A 27,089-nucleotide genomic window follows, 5' to 3' on the forward strand; every position below is an offset into this window, starting at 1 on the left:
GAAAATCAAACAACAAATGCTGGAGAGGGTGTGGAGAAAAGGGAACCCTCTCGCACTGTTGGTGGGAATGTAATTGATACAGCCACTATGGAGAACAGTATGGAGGTTCCTTAAAGAACTACAAATAGAATTACCATATGACACAGCAATCCCACTACTGGGCATATACCCAGAGAAAAACATAATTCAAAAAGACATGGCACCCCAGTGTTCACTGCAGCACTATTTACAATAGCCAGGTCATGGAAGCAACCTAAATGCCCATCGACAGACGAATGGATAAAGAAGACGTGGTACATATATACAATGCAATATTACTCAGCCATAAAAAGGAACGAAATTGGGTCATTTGTAGAGATGTGGATGCATCTAGAGACTGTCATACAGAGTGAAGTAAGTCAGAAGGAGAAAAACAAATATCATATTAACGCATATATGTGGAACCTGTGAAATGGTACAGATGAACTGGTTTGCAGAGCAGAAATTGAGACACAGATGTAGAGAACAAACGTATGGACACCAAGGAGGGAAAGCAGCAGGTGGGGAGGGGGTTGTGGTGTGCTGGGTTGGGAGGTTGGGATTGACATGTATACACTGATGTGTATAAAACTGATGACTAATAAGAACCTGCTGTATAAAAAAATAAATAAAATTAAATTTAAAAAAATTTTTTAAAAAAGAACACTACTTAGAAATAGGGAAGTGAATATAAAGGAGAAAAAAACATCTTGAAAGTGGATGCCCTTGATAGGTTGGGAAGGGAGGAGTAATGTGGATTAGGGCAAGAAGCTGCTGTCCTCACTCTCCTTTAAGGTTCAGTCTTATTTTGACACTTGATAACCATTCATAAATTAACATTTACTACATTATGGAACTATGACACATCAGAGTGGAGAAAGTTTAATAGATCTCCAATGTTTTTCAAATTGAGAGTCACAATTGGTTAGCATGTCATGAAATCAATTTATTGGCTTGTGACCAACACTTTGAAATGAAATGAAATAAACAGAATAGATCAGAGAGCATTATAATCTGGATCATGGTATAAAATAAACATTTTTATTGTGGATTATGATAAAAAAATGTTTAGAGTCTATTCAGTTTTTCCAGCTTCCTACTTAACCCTCAACCAATTTCCTTAACTGTGTACCCACTTCACCTACCAAGCCAAGTGGTTCTAAATGAGAGTATGCATACGAAAAAGCTCAAATCATATTTAAAATATTGTTTTGATTTCTTGATGATGTTGATAATGATGATGATGATGGGAAAAATGTTTGACCTTCAATTTTGCACCTCTCTTCAACATGAAAGCAGCCATAGTACCAGCCCAACCCCACACCCACACTCTTCTAAGAAGCTATCAACACTATGTAGGGTGTGGGCCAGCGCCTCAGATCAGCCAGGCTGATCTGGTAGCACCCTTAGGCTGCAGGGTAGGATAATGGTTATGGCAGACCGTGGAGTTATACAGACTGGCATCCAAATTTAGCTCTGCCACTGACTAACTACACAACTTGAGCTAAATTATTTAACTTCCTTGAGTCTCAGGAAATCACCATTATTATCATCACCATCATCAATTCAACTATTTTTGTTTTATATTCTGGAAACATGGAGGAAAAAAAGTACCTCGCTTTCACTGGAGAAGCTGCAGTGCCACTGATGAAACAGATGCTGCCTGAGCTAAGGGAGAGCAGGGGAAGGAGGAGAGAAGTCTCTGCAGCCATTTCCCATGACCCGTGCAAGGTGACTCTTGACACCTGCAGCACTGGGCTCTTTATCACCCAGGCTCTGTGAGCACCACTGACTCTACCCTCTAGTTTTAGAGACATTTCTCATTCCCAAGTCTCACATCCAGCTATTTCCAGTCTCACACAGTTGACCCCCTGGCATTTTGACTCAGGGTTCCATGCTCAGCGTTCCAGAGCATCCTCTGTGCACCCAACCACACACTAACCCGGAACAGAAGAGCCTGGGGTCAGCTACGTTGGACAAGTGCAGGTCTTAGGGATGGGAAACCTCGGCTCATATTCCAGTTCTGCCACTTTCTCATCTGACCTTTGCTAAATCGTTTCATCTCTCTGATCTTACTTTCTTCCTCCAATAAGATCAGATGAAACCAAGCAGAAAATCAAGAGTCAAAATCCAGTGAGTACAAGGTTCATTACAGCACTACTTACAATAGTCAGGACATGAAAGCAACCTAAATGTCCATCGACAGAGGAATGGATAAAGAAGATGTGGGGCTTCCCTGGTGGCACAGTGGTTGAGAGTCCGCCTGCCGATGCAGGAGACACGGGTTCGTGCCCCGGTCTGGGAAGATCCCACATGACGCAGAGCGGCTGGGCCCGTGAGCCATGGCTGCTGGGCCTGTGCGTCCGGAGCCTGTGCTCCGCAATGGGAGAGGCCACAGCAGTGAGAGGCCTGCGTACCACAAAAAAAAAAAAAAGAAGAAGAAGATGTGGCACATATACACAATGGAATACTACTCAGCCATAAAAAGAACAAAAACTGAGTTATTTGTAATGAGGTTGATGGACCTAGAGTCTGTCATACAGAGTGAAGTAAGTCAGAAAGAGAAAAACAAATACCGTATGCTAACACATATATGGGATCTAAAAAACAGTACTGACGAACCTACTGGCAGGGCAGGAATAAAGACACAGACATAGAGAGAGAACTTGAGGACACAGTGGGGACGGGGAAGCTGGGACGAAGTAAGAGAGTAACACTGACATATATACACTACGAAATGTAAAATAGATAGCTAGTGGGAAGCAGCTGCATAGCACAAGGAGATCAGCTCCATGCTTTGTGTCCACCTAGAGGGGTGGGATAGGGAGGGTGGGAGGGAGACACAAAAGGGAGGGGATGTATGTATACGTATAGCTGATTCACTTTGTTATACAGCAGAAACTAACACACCACTGTAAAGCAATTACACTCCAGTAAAGATATTTAAAAAATGCAATGAGTAAAAATTTGGGAATATTTGCATTTCCCCAAACAGAACGATGTTAATGGGAGCAAAACAAACACAATTCACATATTTCAGAAATTCTTTTAAGTAAATAAAAATAGTAATAAATGCTGTTCTTTTTTTAAGTTGATCTTTACTATTTATACAAAAAAGCAACAACCTTGATTTTTCTCAAGTATACTTCTTATCAATTCAAATAACTTCCTTTGACATTCATTACCTGTTACAATCTGGTTCTACTTAGTTTTTACTTCATTTTCCATTGTTCCCATGACTCCACTCACCCCATGCTGCGCCCACACTCAGCCCCGGCATTTCCCAAACATGTCTGCCGTGTTCATAGCCCCATGTTTTTGTTCATGCAACAGTCTTCCTCCCTCCCCTAATTCCACACTTGCATTCAAGCCCAGCCCAAATGTCACCTCATCTGCGAAGGGAGCTCCCAAGCAAGACTAATTTTTCCCACTTCAGGACTCCCATAGTATGTAACCCACATAGATAATGTAGGACATACCACAGCATATCATCACAGCTGTATTTTTCCCTGCTAGACCATCAGCGCCTTGAGGGCAGGGACCATCCCTCCATGTTTGAATTCCCCAGCCTTTCCATAGTGCCTGGCACTTACCCAGCATATAGTAAATGTCCGATCAAAGAACAAAGTTATCTTGACTCCTCAACATTCACAGCCTTTGACAAGGTTATGAAAGAGATTCTCATGCTTCTCCTTCAGGCAGCAAAGCCAGTTAGGGGCCCAGACCTCTTTGCGAGCCACAGGCAGAGCCAGTACTTGTGATCATGTTGTAAATCAATTTTCAGGATGGGTAGACCAGCATATGGTCTCCAGACATTTTGCAGTAAGTAGGATAGTCTGTAGTTTGGACTAATATGTATGGTTATCAGAAAAAAATCCCTATTTAGAGGATGTTGAGAATCTTGGGGTCCAGGTAGGCTACAGGGCTCCTACCACAGCCATAGAGTGACAATAAAGAGGGACAGTCAAGTGGCCTGGGTCCTTTAAACCTTCCCACCCTCCATCATAGTGCACAGCCGTCGCTAAGGAGTACTGAACCACGATGGAGCGGCTGATTCCTGATGCCTGTACCGGCTACTTGGAGCTCTGGTCACTCTGGGTCAAACATGAACCCAGAGCAATCTATATGGATTGATGGAGTCTTTCTGCATCCTTGAGTGGAGAAGATGAACACATATGAAGTATTTGGAAGAAAATATGTAGCAATATATAACCAGAGACCAAAATATGCCAAACAGACTATAAGTCTCCTGGTTTATGATTCTACATCTGAAATACACAAATACAATCTGGGATGGTTTTACAGGCTAGTAGAGAAGATAACCACTTTTGTAATGGAGTTTCAGCACAATGGGTAGACCCTTCCCACTCCCCCCAGCCCTATTTCCAAATACCTCCTTTATCAGGCTATCTGTTAACTGAAGGTCATTAAAAGTCTAAATTCCTTTGAGTAGACACTTCTTACTTTTATTAAATGCCCCTGCAAGGGATAATACCTTCACTGAAATAGTTTGTCAAATCCTTTGAGATAGAGAAAATGGACCAGAGGGATCCTGGTACCTCAGCAGAAGAAAAGTGTATCATTAGTAGAAGAAGATAACCAGAGAAAAAAGACAGGATACCTAAAGAAACTTTGCCCAACTGCCACAGGACTTACTCTATTGTAATACAGCCCAAGCCGTACTTGTTCTGATAACAGGGACCCTCTTTTCCTGCAGTCTGGTCTAGCTGACATAGAACAAGGTCAAGAAGAAGGCACTCCTGTCTGAAATTGTTTCACAAATTTAACTAAGCCAATTGGTCAAATAGTTATTGAAGATCTACTATATGCTAAGCACTTTGATAAGATATAGAAATAAATAACTGAATAAAAATCAGTCCCTGCTTTTAAGGAATTCATAGTTTAGTGGGAAGACAAATATATTAACTAATAAATATCATTTAGTGCCATAGAAGAGATGATCAATATAAAGTTCAAATTATAGGGTAGGGGAGGCACCATTGAACCTGAGGCTTGGCCAATTTTTCAAACTTTTCATTTCTTGGCACTAAAAAAAAAAATCATTGAAAGGAGACCCTACCAACACTACAAAGCAAATAAGCCTGGCATGATCCTGGCTTTCTATAGGGAGAGTAGACACAAAGGATGAATTCAGAGAGATTACCCCAAATCTGCAGCAGCTGCCATGGGCTCCCAAAAGATGTACAACCACCATGGGTTACAGGCATTTACCTGCCAACAATGATGTGTCACCAAGCACGTCATTCCATGACATGCAGTTGGCCATGACATGCAGTTTTTGTAATGATACAGAACAGAACAGAATTTTTGTTTTGTAAAAGTTATGTTTCGGTTACATCCATGAGTGTGGAAGTTTGTGATTGTGTGTGTGCACGCATGGATACGTACTAGGTCACTATGTAAAATGTGAGTGGTGATTCATAGTTTGAGAAGCACTGCCTTAGACAACTGTAGCCCAACCTCAATGTAAAGATGAGGGTGCTGAGATCCAGAGAAGTTAAAATACTTGCCCAGGGGACTTCCCTGGTGGTCCAGTGGTTAAGACTTCATCTCCCAATGCAAGGGGTGCAGGTTCGATCCCTGGTCAGCAAGCTAAGATCCCACATGACTCACAGCAAACAAAAAAAAAAAACCCAAAACATAAGAAACAGAGGCAACATTGTAACAAATTCAATAAAGACTTAAAAAAAAATGGTCTACATCAAAAAAAAAACCTTAAAAAACAAAAATAAACAAAATGTTTGCCCAGAGTTTTAAAGTTTGTTAGTGACAGTGTGAAAACTAAAACCCAGTGTCCTGACTAACACCTCAGTGCTTCCCCACATCCTATCACAATGTACACAGGATATTTTTCCTTTTTCTAACATCTTTATTGGAGTATAATCGCTTTACAATATTGTGTTAGTTTCTGCTGTATAACAAAGTGAATCAGCTATATGCATACGTATATCCCCATATCCCCTCCCTCTTTCGTCTCCCTCCAACACTCCCTATCCCACCCCACTAGGTGGTCACAAAGCACCAAGCTGTTCTCCCTGTGCTATGCAGCTGTTTCCCAGTAGCTATCTATTCTACATTTGGTAGTGTATATATGTCAATGCCACTCGCTCACTTCGTCTCAGCTTACCCTTCCCCCTCCCTGGGTCCTCAAGTCCATTCTCTACATTGGTGTCTTTATTCCTGTCCTGACCCTAGGTTCATCAGAACCATTCTGGTTTTTTTTTTTTTAGATTCCATATATATGTGTTAGCATACGGTACTTGTTTTTCTCTTTCTGACTTACTTCACTCTGTATGACAGTCTCTAGGTCCATCCACCTCACTACAAATAACTCAGTTTCATTTCTTTTTATGGCTGAGTAATATTCCATTCTATATATGTGCCACACCTTCTTTATCCATTCATCTGTCAGTGGACACTTAGGTTGCTTCCATGTCCTGGCCATTGTAAATAGAGCTGCAATGGACATTGTGGTACATGACTCTTTTTGAATTATGGTTTCCTCAAGGTGTATGCCCAGTAGTGGGATTGCTGGGTCCTATGGTAGTTCTATTTTTCCATTTTTTAAGGAACATCCATACTGTTCTCCATAGTGGTTCTATCAATTTACATTCCCACCAACAGTGCAAGAGGGGTCTCTTTTCTCCACACTCTCTCCAGCACTTATTGTTTGTAGAGTTTTTATGATGGCCATTCTGACTGGTGTGAGGTGATACCTCTTGGTAGTTTTCATCTGCATTTCTCTAATGCTTAGTAATGTTGAGCCTCCTTTCATGTGTTTGTTGGCAATCTGTATATCTTCTTTGCAGAAATGTCTAGGTCTTCTGCCCATTTTTGGATTGGATTGCTATTTTTTGATAATTGAGCTGCATGAGCTGCTTGTATATTTGGAGATTAATCTTTGCCAGTTGCTTCATTTGTAAATATTTTCTCACATTCTGAGGGTTGTCTTTTCATCTTGTTTATGGTTTCCTTTGCTATGCAAAAGCTTTTAAGTTTCATTAGGTCCCATTTGTTAATTTTTGTTTTTATTTTCATTTCTCTAGGAGGTGGGTAAAAAAGGATCTTGCTGTGATTTATGTCATAGAGTGTTCTGCCTATGTTTTCCTCTAAGAGTTTGATAGTGTCTGGCCTTACATTTAGGTCTTTAATCCATTATGAGTTTATTTTTGTGTATGGTGTTAGGGAGTGTTCTAATTTCATTCCTTTAAATGTAGCTGTCCAGTTTTCCCATCACCACTTATTGAAGAGACTGCCTTTTCTCCACTGTATATTCTGGCCTCCTTTATTTATCAAAGATAAGGTGACCATATGTGTGACGGTTTATCTCTGGGCTTTCTATCCTCTTCCATTGATCTATATTTCTGTTTTTGTGCCAGTACCATACTGTATTGATTAGTGTAGCTTTGTAGTATAGTCTGAAGTCAGGGAACCTGATTCCTCCAGGTCCATTTTTCTTTTTCATGATTGCTAGGCTCTTAGGGGTCTTTTGTGTTCCATACAAATTGTGAAATTTTTTGTTCTAGTTCTGTGAAAAATGCCAGTGGTAATTTGATAGTGATTGCATTGAATCTGTAGATTGCTTTTGGTAGTATAGTCATTTTCACAATGTTGATTCTTCCAATCCAAGAACATTGTATATCTCTCCATCTATTTGTATCATCTTTAATTTCTTTCATCAGTGTCTTATAATTTTCTGCATACAGGTCTTTTCTCTCCTTAGGTAGATTTATTCCTAGATATTTTATTCTTTTTGTTGCAGTGGTAAGTGGGAGCGTTTTTGGTTTTTTGTTTCTTTTCTGCGGTACGCAGGCCCCTCACTGCTGTGGCCCCTCCCGTTGCGGAGCACAGGCTCCAGACACGCAGGCTCAGCGGCCATGGCTCACGGGAGTGTTTTCTTAATTTCACTTTCAGATTTTTCATCATCAGTGTACAGGAATGCTAGAGATTTCTGTGCATTAATTTTGTATCCTGCTACTTTACCAAATTCATTGATTAGCTCAAGTAGTTTTCTGGAAGCATCTTTAGGATTCTCTATGTATAGTATCATGTTATCTGCAAACACTGACAGCCTTACTTCCCCTTTTTCGATTTATATTCCTTTTCTTCTTTTTCTTCTCTGATTGCTGTGGCTAAAACTTCCAAAACTATGTTGAATAATAGTGGTGAGAGTGGACAACCGTGTTGTGTTCCTGATCTTAGTGGAAACTGTTTCAGTTTTTCACCATTGAGGACGATGTTGGCTGTGGGTTTGTCATATATGGCCTTTATTATGTTGAGGAAAGTTCCCTCTATTCCTACTTTATGGAGGGTTTTTATCATATATGGGTGTTGAATGTGTCAAACGGTTTCTCTGCATCTATTGAGATGATCATATGGTTTTTCTCCTTCAACTTGTTGATATGGTTTATCACATTGATTGATTTGCGTATATTGAAGAATCCTTGCATCCCTGGGATAAATCCCACTTGATCATGGTGTATGATCCTTTTCATGTGCTGTTGGATTCTGTTTGCTAGTATTTTGTTGAGGACTTTTGCATCTATATTCATCAGTAATATTGGCCTGTAGTTTTCTTTCTTTGTGACATCTTTCTCTGGTTTTGGTATCAGGGTGATGGTGGCCTCATAGAATGAATTTGGGAGTGTTCCTCCCTCTGCTATATTTTGGAAGAGTTTGAGAAGGATAGGTATTAGCTCTTCTCTAAATGTTTGACAGAATTCGCCTGTGATGCCATCTGGTCCTGGGCTTTAGTTTGTTGGAAGATTTTTAATCATAGTTTCAATTTCAGTGCTTGTGATTGGTCTGTACATATGTACATATTTTCTATTTCTTCCTCTTTCAGTCTCGGATGGTTATACCTTTCTCAGAATTTGTCCATTTCTTCCAGGTTGTCCATTTTATTGGCATATAGTTGCTTGTAGTAATCTCTCATGATCCTTTGTATTTCTGCAGTGTCAGTTGTTACTTCTGCTTTTTCATTTCCAATTTTATTGATTTGAGCCTTCTCCCTTTTTTTCTTGATGAGTCTGGCTAATGGTTTATCAATTTTGTTTATCTTCCCAAAGAACCAGCTTTTAGTTTTATTGGTCTTTGCTATAGTTGCCTTCATTTATTTCTGATCTGATCTTTATGATTTCTTTCCTTCTGCTAACTTTGGCATTTTTTTGTTCTTCTTTCTCTAATTGCCTTAGGTGTAAGGTTACGTTGTTTATTTGAGATGTTTCTTATTTCTAAAGGTAGGATTGTGTTGCTATCAACTTACCTCTTAGAACTGCTTTTGCTGCATCCCATAGGTTTTCAGTCCTCGTGTTTTCATTGTCATTTTCTTCTAGGTATTTTTTGATTTCCTCTTTGATTTATTCAGTGATCTCTTGGTTATTAAGTAGTGTATTGTTTAGCCTCCAAGTGTTTGTATTTTTTATATATTTTTTCCTGTAATTGATATCTAGTCTCATAGCATTGTGGTCAGAAAAGATACTTGACACAATTTCAATTTTCTTACATTTACGAAGGCTTGATTTGTGACCCAAGATATGATCTATCCTGGAGAATGTTCCATAAGACCTTGAGAAGAATGTGTATTCTGTTGTTTTTGGATGGAATGTCCTATAAATGTCAATTAAGTCCATCTTGTTTAATATATCATTTAAAGCTAGTGTTCCTTTGTTTATTTTCATTTTGGATGATCTGTCCATTGGAGATAGTGGGGTGTTAAAGTCACCTACTATGATTGTGTTCATGTCGATTTCCCCTTTTATGGCTGTTAGAATTTGCCTTATGTATTGAGGTGCTTCTATGTTGGGTGAATAAATATTTACAATTATTATACCTTCTTCTTGGATTGATCCCTTGATTATTATTTAGTGTCCTTCTTTGTCTCTTGTAATAGTCTTTATTTTAAAGTCTATTTTGTCTGATATGAGAACTGTTACTCCAGCTTTCTTTTATTTCCATTTGCATGGAATATCTTTTTCCATCCCCTCACTTTCAGTCTGTATGTGTCCCTAGGTCTGAAGTGGGTCTCTTGTAGACAGCATATATACAGGTCTTGTTTTTGTATCCATTCAGCCAGTCTATTCTTTTGGTTGAAGCATTTAATCCATTTACATTTAAGGTAATTATTGATATGTATGTTCCTATTCCCATTTTCTTAATTGTTTTGGGTTTGTTATTGTAGGTCTTTTCCTTCTCGTGTTTCCTGCGTAGAGAAGTTCCTTTAGCATTTGTTGTAAAGCTGGTTTGGTGGTGGTGAATTCTCTCAGCTTTTGCTTGTCTCTAAAGGTTTTAATTTCTCCACCAAATCAGAATGAGATCCTTGCTGGGTAGAGTAATCTTGGTTGTAGGTTTTTCCCCTTCATCACTTTAAATATGTCCTGCCACTCCCTTCTGGCTTGCAGAGTTTCTGCTGACAGATAAGCTTATGGGGATTCCCTTGTATGTTATTTATTTTTTTCCCCTTGCTGCCTTTAATATTTTTTCTTTGTATTTAAATTTTGATCATTTGATTAATATTTGTCTTGGTGTGTTTCTCCTTGAATTTATCCTGTATGGAACTCTCTGTGCTTCCTGGACTTGATTGACTACTTCCTTTCCCATATTAAGGAAGTTTTCAACTATAATCTCTTCAAATATTTTCTCAGTCCCTTTTCTTTTCTCTTCTTCTTTCGGGACCTCTATAATTCGAATGGTGGTGCATTTAATGTTGTCCCAGAAGTCTCTGAGACTGTCCTCAATTCTTTTCATTCTCTTTTCTTTATTCTGCTCTGTTGTAGTTATTTCCATTATTTTTTCTTCCAGGTCACTTATCCATTCTTCTGCCTCAGTTATTCTGCTATTGATTCCTTCTAGAGAATTTTAAATTTCATTTATTGTGTTGTTCGTCATTGTTTGTTTGCTCTTTAGTTCTTCTGGGTTCTTGTTAAACATTTCTTGTATTTTCTCCATTCTATTTCCCAGATTTTGGACCATCTTTACTATCATTACTCTGAATTCTTTTTCAGGTAGACTGCCTATTTTCTCTTCATTTGTTTTGTTTGGTGGGTTTTTACCTTGCTCCTTCATCTGCTGTGTATTTCTCTGTCTTCTCATTTTGCTTAACTTACTGTGTTTGGGGTCTCCTTTCCACAGGCTGCAGGTTCGTAATTCCTGTTGTTTTTGGTGTCTTCCCCCAATGGCTGAGGTTGGTTCAGTGGGTTGTGTACGCTTTCTGGTAGAGGGAACTGGTGCCTGTGTTCTGGTGGGTGAGGCTGGATCTCTTCTTTCTGGTGGGCAGGACCACGTCCAGTGGTGTGTTTGGGGATGTCTGTGAACTTATTATGATTTTAGGCAGCCTCTCTGCTAATGGGTGGGGTTGTTTTCCTGTCTTGCTATTTATTTGGCTTGGGGTGTCCAGCACTGCATCGTGCTGGTCGTTGAGTGGAGCTGGATCTTAGCGTTGAGTGAAAGATCTCTCGGAGAGCTCTCGCTGACTGATATTATGTGGGGCCAGGAGTTCTCTTATGGACCACTCTCCTGAACTCGGCTCTCTCACCTCTGAGGTTCAGGCCTGACACTCAGCCAGAGAACCAAGACCCTGTCAGCCACATGGCTCAGAAGAAAAGGGAGAAGAAAAAAGAAAGAAAATAATAAAATAAAGTTATTAAAATAAAAAAATATTATAATTAAAATTTGGAAGTAAAAAAAAAAAAGAATAAGAGAGCAACCAAACCAATAAGCAAATCCACCAATGATAACACATGCTAAAAACTATACTAAAAAAAAATTTTAAAATACAACAGACAGACAGAACCCTAGGACAAATGATAAAAGCAACCTACACAGAGAAAATCACACAAAGAAGCATACAGCTACACACTCACAAAAAGAGAAAAAGGAAAAAAATATATATAAAAGGAAGAGAGCAACCAAATCAATAAACAAATCTACCATTAATAAAAGCTCTAAATACTAAACAAAGATAAACATAATACCAGAAACAAATTAGATGTAGAAAGCAAACCCCAAGTCTACAGTTGCTCCCAAAGTCCACCACCTCAATTTTGCGATGATTCATTTTCTATTCAGGTATTCCACAGATGCAGCGTACATCAAGATGACTGTGGAGATTTAATCCGCTGCTCCTGAGGCTTTCCAGAGAAATTTCCATTTCTCTTTGTTCGCACAGCTCCTGGGGTTCAGCTTTGGATTTGGCCCTGCCTCTGCGAGTAGGTCACCTTCTGGCATCTGTTCTTTGCCCAGACAGGAGGGGGTTAAAGGAGCAGCTGATTAGGGGGCGCTGGCTCACTCAGGCTAGGTTGAGGGAGGAGTACGGAATGCAGGGTGAGCCTGCGGCGGCAGAGACTTGCTTGACGTTGCAACAGCCTGAGACATGCTGTGTGTTCTCCTGGGGAAGTTGTACCTGGATCATAGGACACTGGCAGTGGCGGGTTGCACAGGCTCCCGGGAGGGGAGGTGTGGATAATGACCTGTGCTTGCACACAGGCTTCTTGGTGGCTGCAGCAGCAGCCTTAGCATTTCATGCCAGTGAAGAGGCTTCCTAGTGTGTGGAAACTTTTCCTCCTTCACAGCTCCCTCCCAGAGGTGCAGGTCCCGTCCCTATTCTTTTGTCTCTGTTTATTCTTTTTTCTTCTGCTCTACCCTGGTATGTGGGGGGTTTCTTGCCTTTTGGGAAGTCTGAGGTCTTCTGCCAGCATTCAGTAGGTGTTCTGTAGGAGTTGTTCCACATGTAGATGTATTTCTGATGTATTTGTGGGGAGGAAGGTGATCTCCACGCCTTACCCCTCCACCATCTTGGAGGTCTCCCTGTACACAGGATCTTGATAGGGAGAGCAGATGTGGTAGAAGGTGAGGGAAGGACAGGGAGGGAGGATGAGGATGGAAGAGCTGAACCTTTGTACCTCCATTTACCAACTAGACACAAGCTGCACTGGGCTTCTGTCACACCCTGTTTGAACAACCATGTTCCATCCTCAAAAGAGTAGAAATAATTGGTAATATTTACCAAGTTACTATGGGCCTTGCACCACGCTAAGTACTTTACATCTCAATCATGTATCACGTATATAGTATTATCATCCCAATTATTCAGGTGACAAAACTGAACATCAGAGAATTAGGTACTGGCCCAAGGCCACACAGCTACTTAGTGCAGAGCCAAGACTGATAACTCAAATCTAATTTCAAAGTCATTCCTTTAAACCCTCTACACCATAACCCTGTTTCCAAATATTTTAACCCTATTTCCCATGTCTTAACTACTTTTTTCCTCTACATTTATTTCCAATTTTATATATTATATAAACAAATATATATTTCTGTGTGTATATTTATATCTATGTATCTATACCTACACATGTATCTCTATATCTTATCCACATATACACATATATAGATATATAGATATAAAATCTCCAACCCTCATTATACTCCACATTCTGATGCATATATTAGAAGATAAAGCTAAAGCATCCCTAAGAAGTAGTAACCTATGACCCAACCCACTCTTCCATTCATTCTCTTATTTTAAATAACAAATAAGATGCCTACAAAAGTTTAGTTACTCTGGGAAATGAGGATGACCTGGGCCTATTTTCTATCCACACAGGACACCTGGAGAAAGAACAGTACCACACAGAAAGGAAAGAATAGAATAGTAGCATGAGGGTTTAATATCTCCAAATATACTTTTGCTGCTCATGCTTATAACAGGATTTAAAAGCAGCCCTCCCCATTTTTCCTGTTCACCTGCCTAAAATTCCAGATAGGATTCCCACATCAACCTCATAGTTTGAACTGACTGTAAGAAGAGGCCTCAATAACAGAATTTTGGTTTGGAATCTGGAGTCTGGGTATTACCATTCTTGGCCCCACTACCTTTTTTTTTAACCCCCTCCTGTCCCCTTTATTGTCTCTCTGGTATTATGTACACACATAACTGACCCCTACTTGACTCAGAACCCCTCTGGGAACAGGAACTACACCAGGTCCCAGCACAGGCCTTGGCACTTACTCACACTCAGTAAGTGCTTGCTAGAGTCACTCCTAGGAACCACCCCAGCCTAACCAGCCTGACTGTCAGTGTGTGGAACTGGTCATGTTTCTTCCGGGAATACTCACTCCAGCCCTGGCCACCCACTTGGCTTACCCATTCCTTTATGTCTAGAGTGTTTTTGCCAGAAACTGAGGTCACAGGAACTGGAAAAATACTGAAAATTTAAAATAACAATAAAAGTTTCCAGGGTATTTCGTTTCTCATAACTAAACTGCAGTCATGCTTTAGAAATCTTTCTTTGGAATTTCACCAACTTGCTTCTCAGTTAGATTGTGACTACCTGGCCACGGTAGCCAAGGTGGATATAAACAGCAGCAGACAACGGTAGCTGGTCATCAGCGACTCCAGGAGTGAAGACTCCACATTAGTGCGGTAGCCCCAGGGGCAGATACGGAGATTTGGCAGTCGCAGGCTTTCTGAAGACTGCTGGCGTTGGAGCATGTCTTCAAAGGGATGTAGCTTAGATAATGGCTACAGGGGGAACTTTGGTCAAGATGGCCTTGACCAGAACCCCAGCCTCTGTTAACACTGAGTGTTTTCAGAACTGCTCGTTTTGCTGATTCTTAGTGATAACCTACATCCATATTTTCCGAGGCATGTTTTTAAATAGTTGACACCAGATTACCTTGGGGGAAGCAGGGGAGGGTGGTATTTGTCAGATCGCTCCCCCCCTAGGATCTGGGTAAGCCCTTTTGGCCATTTCCTCCTGTTCTTTGATCTCACCCCCTTTCACCTTCTGTGGACTTGGTTCCACTTCAAGTATTTCTTCTTTCTTCAATCTACCCTCCCCCTCTATATGGCATATAAGTCCCTTTCTTTCTACCCATAAGCATGATCAAGCTGTCCAGAGCCTCTTTCTTCAAAAACCCTCAATGGCTCTCAAGGGCCTCCTAAACTCTGAGTGCATTTTCCTTATCTGACATGCAAGGCCAACTATAATCTAGTCCCAATGTGTCTTTCCACTCTGATCTCCCACTGCTGCCGTGCCTACCTATAGAAATACCCCAAACGGATTGTCCACTGGTTTCAAAACATACTCTGTGCTTTCTCATTCCCAGGCCTTTGCTTGTGATCATCCCTCCATTTGAAAGTCTCCATCTAGGAGAATTACGACACTGCTCAAATGCCACCTTCTTCATGAAGTCTTTCCTGATTCCCTAAATTCAGTATGATCTCTCTAAGTTCTAAATCCCAATGGCACTTGATATAAGAACTTCTCTTGGGCTTCCCTGGTGGCGCAGTGGTTGAGAGTCCGCCTGCCGATGCAGGGGACACGGGTTCGTGCCCGGGTCCGGGAAGATCCCACATGCCGCGGAGCGGCTGGGCCCGTGAGCCATGGCCGCTGAGCCTGCGCGTCCGGCGCCTGTGCTCCGCAGCGGGAGAGGCCACAGCAGTGAGAGGTCCGCGTACCGCAAAATAAAAAAAAGAACTTCTCTTGTAGTATATATTGATATTCTACCTTGCACTATAGATATGTCTGTACCTGTCAGAGTATTCCTACTAGACTGTATGTTCCTTGAGGGCAAGCACTATATGTTAATTATATCTCTGTGACATACCAGGCCCCAGCACAGACTCTCACACATATTACCAGAGTACACATGCATTCTCTCATTTTAAAAAAGCATTTCTTGAACACCTACTGTATGCTAGGCATTGCGATTATATCAATGAGCAAATGAGACAAAAATCGCTGCTCTCATGGAACCTGTATTTATGTATTACGGTGGGCAGAGATAGACAATAGACAATATACATATTTAGATGTCAGAATCGTAAGTGCTATGGTTGTTAAAAATTGTTTAAAAATAGTCCAAATAGAATTATAAGAAAATACTTCCCTGAGAAGGTGACATACAGGCAAAGAACTGAAGGAGGTAGGAGAATGAAGCATGTGGCTTCTAGACACAAGGACAAGCAAGTGCAAAGGTCTGAAAAATATGTGTCTGGAGAGTCTGAGGAATAGCAAGGAGGTCAGCATGGCTGGAGTGGAGTGAGACAGAAGGAAAGATATGAGATCCGAGAGGTAATGGGGAGACACATCATTTAGGACCTTGTAAGCCCTTACAAGGACTTTGGGCTTTTGTTCTGAGTGTGATGGAAACCATTGAAGGGTTTTGAACAGAAAACTGATGTAATATATCTTAATTTTCGACACAGTTACTCTAGCTGCTCTGTTGGACTGAAATTGTGGTGGCAGAAAGAGGGCGAAAGCAAGGGATCCAATGAGGAGGTACTGTAATTATCCAGGTGAGAGATAACCTTGATGTGGACCAGGTAGCAGTGGAGGGGGTCTAATTCTGGATACATTCTGTATGTAGGCCCAACAGGATTTGCTGAGAAATTAAATACGGAGTGTGAGAGAAAGAGAAGTGGACTCCAGTGTCTTAGCCTGAGCAACTACAAGGCGGAGTTGCCATTTGCTGAGAGGTAGGTTTGGATTTTGTGCCATTCACTGAGTGAAGACTGGGTTCGGAGGTCTGGAAGCCCTCCCCTCAGCGGTCCTCATGGACCAGCGGCAGCTCACACCCTACAGCTTCTGCCCATGGCGTCTGGCCCATTTCTTTACCACTGCCAGGCTTTGTGTTCTCTGGAGTGGCCACACCAGGCTGAAAGAGCTCTGAATCTCAGTTGGGGGTGGATTTCTGAATCTGCTCTTTCTCTATCCTTCAGAGTCCTCTTTTACCCCTCTCTTAGCCACTTTTTCCAGGGTATCAAACAATACACTAGTATAAAACAATTCTTTGTATTATATTTTTTCTGTTCAAATCACTGGTGTAATTTCTGATTGGGTCCTGACTGATATAGTCAGGGAGAGGAAAAGACCCAGCAAAGGAGCAGTCAGAGGAGAACACAGACAGGTGGAGGTGGGTGCGGCCTGGAATCCAAGGTAAGAAAACATTTCAAGAAGGCAGGAGTAATCCAGTGTGTCACATCGTTCTGATTTCATGTAAGAGAAGGATGGAGAATTGACTTCGGGATTCAGGAATGTGGAGGATATCTGGTAATCCTGAAAACAGCATAGACCAGTGTTACCTGCCCAGCACCCCTCCCCCACTCCCCAATTCATGGTCTCAGTGCCCTGATTTTTGTTGGGAAGCCATTCATCGTCTTCTCTCATTACACATAGTTTGAGTAGGCTTGACCCCAGAGCTGGTTATGTGATCTAAGCCTGGCCAGAATGCTGCATCTATTCATTACTATGATTGGTTCAGAGATGAGCCCATAACCCAAATTGCTTCAATGAGATTGACACCCAAGACATACCAAGACTAGAGCATCCAGGAAACAGGAATCCTTTTCCCACTGGACAGGAAGCTGAGAAGACAGGCTATAAGCTCAAAGATGCTGGTAGTCATCTTGCCACCCAAAGTGTAGAGCCTGACTGAAAAATGAAGCCAACACAGAGAAAGCGGAGCCAAGAAAAACCAAATTCCAATGACATTTGTGTGAGCCTTTGGACCTAGTTAGCCTGAAGCCACCCCTGGCCTTTTGAGTTACATGAGATGATAAACCCCTTTTTTGTTGTTCATGACCATTGGATTTTAGTTTTCTTCACTTACGACCGAAAAAGTCATGAGCACAATATTGATGTTTAATTAGTGACTGTAGAATCGAAAACAGTTGATGAGAAAAGTGACTTGCCCAAAGTCTCTGTGGCCAAGATGACTCTAGATACACCAGTTCTTTCCACTCTACCAGACTCTGCTAAGGAAAGCAGCAGCATTTGTTACGACTGCCATTAATCAGCTTAGTGGACTAATAGATTTCAGCATGACTGAAAGATTCTCCTGGATCGTGTTGAATGGCTGTTCTCTTTTCCCCCCATGGCATGGGAATGTGTTATAGTGAAGAAAAGAGAATGTCAGAGCATCAAAGTGGTGAGGCAATGTGACCAAGGGAACTAGTAAAAACTCTTTATTTTGAAACTAATTGGAAATATGTAGAGATCTATCCTTTTAAGAATATCCATTCTTGTCCAGGGTCAGAGCAATATAAATCATAGCCTCAATTTTTCCTTGAAACCCAAATGTTATAATTAAAACTGATTTGCCCCCTTTATTAACTCAGTTGCAGACAATAAACTAATCTGACAACTGGTCCCCCTCAGCAATGGGTAGCTAGGGAAATCGGCTTCCTCAGTGAGTCACAAATGTGTGTTAAACCACTGTTTGTCTTCTGGACACCTTTCCCTGGCCACACTAGGAGATGTCCCTGGTTAGACACAAATTTAGATCCCTGTGAGGTGGATGGACAACTCTGTCTCAAAGCTGCCGCATGGCATCACCCCAGCGCTGTGTCTGAGCCCCCAGGCACAGGAGGAGGGTATGATGGTCCTGGTGCTGAAAAGGTGCTTTGTCTGTGTCTGTGTCTGTGTGTTTTAAAAATCTCAGAGCTTAAATCAACCAATGAAATATTCATGGGGATCTAAAGTAGTGGGCAAGCTAACGGCCTTCTTATGGGAATATCAATATTCTTGGAGCCAGTCTTAATCCAATACTCAGAAAGCTTCTCTTCCCCCTTCGTCACTTTGGATTCAGACTTATTTTCAGAAACCCTCCACCCTTTCACAATCCTGCTGCATTAACAGGATGGGTGGTGACGGGGTTGTGGGGGGGGGACCAAGGGCAGAGCAAGATGACGAGAAGGCGGCCCTGTGGGGTATGGAGGGGGCTGGGGATGAGGAAGGGCTGCTCTCCCACAGGCAGCCATAGGTACGTCCAGGAGAGATGGTCAGTGTGGACACCCTGGGAAGCTGGAGAACGTGTGCACAGTCGGGTGACTGGCTTCAGTGTTTTCGTCTGGTCTATGGTTCCAGGTGTGCACGTAGGATTTTCCTTCCTGGCAAGAGCCAGAGGGAGAGGTGGAGAGAGGCAGAGAAGGAGGTCCTAACCAGTGTCATGGAAGGCAATTACTGCTGGAGAAAGAAAATATTTTCCTTCATCCATTCTCTGTCACATGTGGGTGCCCCTCATGAGGGTAGAAAGAGGTACAGCATGAGCGTCTACAAAGACAGAGTTCGCCCAGCAGACAGCTCGTGTGCTACACAGTGACCCCTGCCTGTCCCCGTCCCCACCTGGTCCTCCAGGCCTGCCCACCTCCACTCCCCACCAACCACATGCCTGCCCTTAAGGTAGGGTGGAATTCTACATTCTCCTTTTCCCTTCTCAGCCTCTCAGTTCAGACTGCCAAAAAAGGGGCCAGTTCGGATGGTGGTTTCCTGATGTGGGTACCTGTCCCTCAGGACTGGATTAAGGTCTGCCAACTCATTTCGGGTCTGCCCGCCCAGAAACCATGGAGCTGCCTTCTCCCCAGGGCTGGTCTGTGTACCTGAGAGTTACCCAGCACTGCCCTCTCGGGTGCCCCAGGAGCTGGGGGGAGCAGAGAGACTTCTTGGAGACTGGTGCTCAGAGCAGTACTGCCAAGCCAAGCTGGGAACTGAGGAAGCCCAGTTACAGGCATGGTCGAGGGAGGGAGGTGTGGACAGCAGGACTGGGCGGGGAGAAGGCTTCTCTCCACACACACCCCCTCTTCCCCTAGCTGGCTTCTCTCCAACAAGAGTTAGCGAGCAGCAGTGTTCAGTGCGAGGCCTCAAAGGTTGTCAGTCAGCTGGAAACCCTACCCTGTGGCTAGGAGGAGGTGCAGAGGGGCCCCTGGCCATGGGCACTTCCCTGTGTATTTCTCTTCCAAAGGCTAAATCTTCAAATCCAGGCTTTAGAAAAAAAAATTTTTTTTTAACTTTCTGTGCTTTAAGGCTGATGTGCTATAAATTGGGGGGATTAAGCGATGAAGTCAATTTTACAAATCAACTCACTGTATTTCATCTCGCATGCTGAGGCTTCTTGACGCAGAGCTTGGAAAAGGGAAACTCCTAGAGTCAAGCAAGGTATTTGGATTTTCTCTAGAGAAGCTTGAACCCTACTAGGTACTAAATAACAGGTTGACCAACAGTAAAGAGAAAAGTGCAAGGAATGAAGAGGCCGTAAGAGGCACTCCCATGTTCATGATGTTTCTCTGAGTCAGCCCACTCTCCAATTACTCAGCAAACACCTACAAGAATCCCCAAGGGTCCTCATAGCCCACTAACCTTGAACCACATCACCTCCTGTCTAACACTTCTCCTTCTCCGGACATATCTAAGTCAAGGGGTGTTATTTCTTCGGGACACTTGCTTGCTAGTGTGGTGTGCTCAAAGTCTGTTGTACGATTATCTTGCAATTGCAAAGGCCAAAGAATCACCGCTTCCTATTTTTTATGACTCTGATGAGTATTTCAGAGATGCTACTCCCCACCATCCACCCACCACAACCTTCACAAGAAAAAGTGAAAAGCATGGGTCCACATGCCACTGCTTTATGCTCTCACAGAATCTGGCTCTGTGCTTTAGTTTACTTGCTGTGTGACCTTGGGAAAATTACTTTACTTCTCTGTGCCTTAGTTTCCTCATCTTCAAAATGGAGATAATAATAGTACCTATCCTGTGGGTTGCTGTGATAAATAAATGAGATAATATATGTAAAGATTTCTAGAACACATACTAAACGCTGTAGATGTGTTAACTAATATGATTACTATAATAATTATTATTGGTGCCCCCAAAATGTTTGTTGAGTAGAATTCTGCTCAAGTTCCCATGGAGGAAACGTCCTCATTCATTAATTAATGTGGAGATACTGAAGCAGCCAGTCTGCCCTCAAGGCTTTGTATAACTTAGATCTCACCTCAATACAGCTTGATTCAGCTCCACCAAAGGGAGAGCAGAGTTTAACTCCTATGATATAAATAGGTGACTGTAATATAAATAGGTCTTAGTTGAGGACATGGCTGGAGAGGCTTCACCAGGAACTTAGCAAGGCTGCACCATATCTTTGAGCCCAGGATTGACAGACTGAGCACGGAGAAACCTGACCAGTCTTGCTGGCCATTCTTTGTTCTGTCTAACCAGTGGCCCGAGAATACTGTGGCACAATACTGACAGCTTAGATAAAATCCCTGTCTGCACATTCTCAAGCTGACGTCCACACATTCTAACTGAGGTAAAAACAAATCCACTGTCTGAACCTAAATCTGGCATTTGACATAATGCAAGTAATTACTGTCAGGCTATGATTGTTGCTGTGTAATGCACCCTCCCTAACACTTTATGCTTCTTCATTTGATCCTCATAATATCCCTATTGGTAAGTAAATTTTACTTTTCTCCCCATTTTACTGCAACTCAGAGAGGTTAAGTAACTTACCCAAGGGCACACAGCTACTAAGTTGCAGAGCTGGGAACCAAATCAGGGTTTATCTGGCTCCTGAATCTGTGATCTTAAACAGTAGCCTTTATTGTTAGTTACATTCAAACTGTTTTTAAAAGGATATAAGAATATGGAATGCCTTTTGAAATCAATATAGATTCTTAACAACGATTCCTCAGTCTCCTGTTGTTGAAAATTAAGTGCTTTGATGGCTCGTGCCCCACAGGCTGGCATATGCTTTTTCCTGTACAGTCTTTTCAATAACAGATCCCACTCAGAATATTCAGCCATAGATCCTAGCCAAGGTTAGCATGCCAGCAGTTTCCAGATATGTTGCATCAGGCATTACCTATAAGCTATAACTACTACATATTGAATCCACACAATTGACCCATGTCTTTAAGAGCAAATAACTAGGCTGACAATCTGTTATTAGCTTGAATTCTCTGTTGTTCATTCTCTTCACACCCATATTTAAGATACAGGTCAGTCTGAGAATCCTTATAGCAGTGTTTTTCAAAAATGGCTTGAGCCCCCTTAGTGGACCATAAAAATAATTCTGTAGATCTAAGCAGTCTACTTTTTAAAATTAAACAGAATAGTATAGATTAGAGAATGGAGTGTATCACATGTAGTAAGAGTTCACAATGCTGCGTGAGACTTCTTTTTAGGTATGTATGTTTGTAATGAATCACAATATAAAATCCATTTCTTATTGTGAAAGCCATGGTTTTAAAATTTTAGACTCACATTCCCCAGCACTTTGCCTGTCAAAGGGAATACTGGCATGAACCGAAGTCACAAGAAGGAAGTAAAACTGGGCCAAGATCCTGAGAAGAAGGATAGGGCAGGAAGGGGAGATTTTGAGGGGAGGAATAAAGGAATCAAAACCTGTCTTTCTCAACAAAACTGATCTCTCTTCTTGAGAACAGTTAGATGGGGTTGAGAGGGTATCTCCTTGGAGCTTCTCTTGAAAAGCTGAACAGGAAGAGGATAGTGTCGGGGCAGAGTTGGGGGCTAGGATAAATTGAGATTGCCTAAGGATGACTTTGGCCCACTTAAAGTTCTTATCAAATTTTGATAGTAGGATTTTGAGGCTCCCAGTGCCTCACTAACATGGTAACAGAGCTGAAAGCACCTGACTCTAACTTTCCCCAGGCAAATACCCATGAGCCAAAGGAGGGGCAATAGACCACTTGGTTCCAAACTGGTTTCACATCAGTCTTTTCTAAAAATAGACATTCCAGGGCTTCCGCCTTATACATACAGAATTATAACCTCTGAGGAAGAATCCAGGAATATGTAATTGTTAAAATCTTCCCAGATGATGCTAGTACAGTCAGCCCAGCCATGGTTCCCAAACTGACAACTGGGCCAACAGATCAACTGAAATAAAAAGTGCCCTTGAAGTGAGAGTTAAGGGCCTTGCTGGCTTTGCAGTGTACCCATGAGAACAAATCTTGAGCAACCAGAGTGGTAGGAGGGAGTTCTTGAGTCTAAGCATAAGAGTGGGACAGGTAAATATTCACATGGGAGGACGCATGCCTAGGGCCATGCATGTAGGAGCACTAGCTCACTGGCTCTGGGTGCCTAAGATAGCAGTCTGCTTATGGCTCTGCTTCCATGTGGTCTGAAGGTACCCAAGGTACCAGGCATCTGTTTTGAACCACTCCAGGGTCCCTGAATCTCACACATTAGTTTTGGCAAACTTTAAGGATGCTTTGGTTTCCAGGAGTTCTTTGCCAGGCACCATATTTTGTCCAACAAGAGTTACTGGAAGAAGTCAGCACAAGGACTTGGACAAGGATTAAGGCTTTAGGGCAGGGGAACACTTCCTTATCTTTCCTGTAAACAAGATCTCTAAAGGTCCTTGTTACCAAAGGCAAGAGTAGAGTGAACTCCTTCCAAAGGCTAGTGTTCAGATAATTCTGAAAGGTCTGAATCCCAGGTGTGGATGAGGAATAGCATTTCCTACTGGGAGTCTATTCTCCCCAAGGTAGAGAAGTGTTTCTTTTTCCCAGGCATTAAGTTCTATATGCCTGGAGAAAATCTGCAAATGGAAAGGACAGGAGGACTATTCCGTCCTGAAGAGTAACACAGATGCTCATTCTGGCTAGCACGGGCACAGAAGCCACATGGTGCCGGTAAATTTTCCCCGCACTGGCATCCAGAATGCACAGGACTATTCCATTAAAAACAGTCACTGAAATTCATCCGAACCACCAAATTTCTGATTTCCAGTTCTTGTCTTCCATATCTAACTGGCTGCTCTGGTTTCTGACTTGTTTGTGCCAGTGGAATGAGAATCTCTGATACTTCCCTGCCATAGCTATAAGGGACTACTCATTCACACCCTGATACCCATCCCAAATGCCACTTTGGGGATCTCCTCAGACAAAGCCAATGGCCTCCATACTCTCTTGCTACTGACCTGGCCCACTCAAGACTCCATCTTTGTCACATCCCATCACAATAAAGCATGTCACCTGGAGGTCAGATTGCTGGTTTTAGGAAACAATGACAGTCATCATCGGTTTTCCTTATTATGGTGGGGACTTGGGCTTCAGCTCTTAGATTCTCAGAACCATGAGTATGGCAGAGAACAAATGATATGCAGTCAACAAATAAGCATTGGGAATCCCCTGTGTGCTGGCACCGTTCTAGGTGTTGGGACGCAGGGAAGAAGACAGGCAAGTTCCTTGCTCTCAAGGAACCTACGTTATAGACATGAGACACAAGTGTTTGCTGACAGTTTTTGAACCACATTTTACATCCTGAAGGGACTCAGATGTTGGCAAGACTGAGATGAGGCCTTCCTGAGAATGTGTTTTCAATATTTTCCCTTCTCTTTTAAAAGGATACTGGCCTGGTCATCAGAAAAGATATTAGGGTAGATGAGAAATGATTAAAACTTTATGAAACAGTCTTTGCTCTGAAACTTACTAAAGCCTTTTAAAGTCACAGCACCAAATAAGTACAGTAACTCAGAAAATCCAATACCTTACTAATATTGGAAAATTGCACCCTCTGCAAGCCCAGCAATTACTCTTGGTTTCTGTTGCCCATTTCCATAATAGGTACCAGTTAGATGTCTCAAGACAGATAATTCAGCTACTTCTCTTTTAACATTTTACCATCCCAATTTTTCAGACTTTCCAAATTAAGTGGACAAATGGCCATGACTCTTTCCTTCCTCCTAAAAACACTTCCCACTCCCATCTTCCAAAAAACAAAGTAAAAGAACACACCAAAATTGCTAATCTCTATTAAAAGGAATATAAGATGTTGAGTTATTTTCTTGGCCCAGCCAAGACATTGCCAGATGACCTTTTTCAATCATTTAACTTGTCTGGTGAGATTTTTAGAAAGTAAATTTGTCTGGCAATTTTTTTCCCAGTTCCCATCCTGGAAAGTCCATAATGACAGGAACTTCTCTAGCCAGGGCTATTCCTGGGTATCAGGAGGACAAAGTGACAGTACACAGGGTTCTTGCTGCTTACTAAAAGAGGCAACCATCTCTCCCCAGTGTATACTTTCCTTCTGTAAGGATGCACTGAGGCCAGTAACAACTGACGCTGGGCCAAGAGTGGAGAATCCGGGCTTTTCATTTTCAGTAACACTCCATTAAAAAATCTTCACCTGTACTAGGTGTTTCGTTATTTGTGAGCCAAGTCATGCATACACACACACACACACACACACACACACACACAATCATTCAGTCAACAAATATTTATTGAGCACCTACTCTTTGCCAGCCCAGAGTTAATGACAGCGTGGCTTTCTCAGCACAGGAAGCCTATTGCACATGCTTTAAATGGCTACATACCCCAGGAACAGTTTTATAGCATAGAATTTATGTACTTTATTTACCATGTAAATTCATTCTATTTTCATTTTCAACATGGAAAATATGGAAATACAGAAAAGTAGAATAAGAAGAAATTTCTCTTAAGACCACCAACCAAAGATGACTACTGCATTTACACTTGGTTTATTTTCTTTCCTTTTTTTTCTGTATTGAGCTCCTACTGCAGTTGTTTAACATAGATGTGTTTGTACTGCACATACAATTTTCCATCTTGCTTGTTTCACCCTCTTATTGATACAACGTATGATTTTTTTCCAAGTGCAAAATCTTGAGGCTTGGAAAAGGATTCTAAGAAGATGGTGGAGTAGGAAGCATCAGGAACCTGTCTCCTGACCTAGACAATAATTGCACTGACGGAACCTGTCTGATATAACCACTTTGGAACTTTGGAGTCTATTGAGGATTGCAACTTCCAGGGGAAGGTTTGGATGGTAAATTGTGGTTAATTTCGGTCAATTTCAGCTTTCCGCAGTCGCAACGATCCATCCTGCACCCTTAGCCCCGTGTCAGGCAACTGTGCATGTGTTTGTCTGCACACAGTTTGCACAAGTCAGGGTGGGCAATAAGAACCCTCTCCTTGAAATATCATGGATCTGTGCTCTGGTCTCTGATAGCTGCTTATAATCATTGAGATGTAGACAAAGAAATGGGCAGCCATTTTTGTACTTCCCCTCTTTGTGACTAGTCCCTCCCCACTGGCTGAAGTGACTTCCAGCAGATTTAAAGGGCTAGTGCTCTTTTATTTCTTCTCTTCATTTTTTTCTTTTTCCCCTTTTGGTTGCCAGACATTAAAGACTAGGTTATTCAAAAGCAACTGCATATATAGAAAAATCAGAAAATGACCATGCACACCCAGGGAAAGGTGCAGGCTCAGAAAAAACCTGAGAAGACCCTAAGTTTACACCTCAGGATTATCCTTGGCGCAAAGAAAGTGTACAACAATTTAAAAATCAAAAACAATAAACAAAAACTACAGCAAAAAAGGCAAACTCTAGGGAATGAGAATCTGATCTCCAGAGTAACCACATTATTAGATTTAAATGTTTAGTTTTCAACACACAAAAAAATCACAAGGCATACAAAAAATGGGAAAGTATGGCCCATTCAAAGGGAAATTTAATAAATCAACAGAAACAGTCCCTGAAAAAGACCTGATCTACTAACAAAGACTTTAAAACAACTGTATTAAAGAAAAATCAGAGACCTAAAGGAATATGTGGAGGAAGTCAAGAAATGGTGTATCAACAAAATAGAAATATCAATAAAGAGATAGAAAACATAAAAAAGAAACCAAAAAGTAATTCTGGACCTAAAAAGTATAGTAACTGAAATTAAAAATTCACTAGAGGGATTCAAAAACATATTTGAGCATGTGGAAGAAAGAATCAATGGACTTAAAGACTGGACAATGGAAATGATTGTCTGAGGAACAGAAAGAAAAAAGATTTTAAAAAATTAACAGAGCCTAAGAAGCTTGTGGGACACCACCAAATGAACAACATATGCATTGTGAGAAGCCCAGAAGGTGAAGAGAGACAGCAGCGGTCAGAGAGGATATTTGAAGAAATAATGGCTGAAAACTTCCTAAATTTGATGAGAGACATTAATATAAACATCAAAGAAACTCAACAAACTCCAAGGAAGGTGAACTCTAAGAGACTCACACAGAGACACTTTAGAATAAAACTTTTAAAAGACAAAGAAAGACTCTTGAAATCAGCAAGAGAGAAGTGACACTTCCTATGCAAGACAGCCTCAATAAGATTATCAACAGATTTCTCTCAGAAACTTTGAAGGCCAGAGAGCTCCAAAACAGAAAAAAAAAAAAACCTGTCAATTAAAAATCCTATATCCAGGGCTTCCCTGGTGGCACAGTGGTTGAG

General features: G+C 41.7%; 1 long non-coding RNA gene across 1 annotated transcript in view; it reads left to right on the forward strand.

Moving 5' to 3' along the window:
* Window positions 1-27,089, forward strand: part of LOC125965659 (uncharacterized) — a 248,133-nt gene that overhangs the window by 217,102 nt on the left and 3,942 nt on the right. The window lies entirely within an intron of this gene.

The sequence above is a fragment of the Orcinus orca genome, chromosome 1, assembly GCF_937001465.1.
Source record: "Orcinus orca chromosome 1, mOrcOrc1.1, whole genome shotgun sequence".
NCBI classification, from domain to species: Eukaryota; Metazoa; Chordata; class Mammalia; order Artiodactyla; family Delphinidae; genus Orcinus; species Orcinus orca.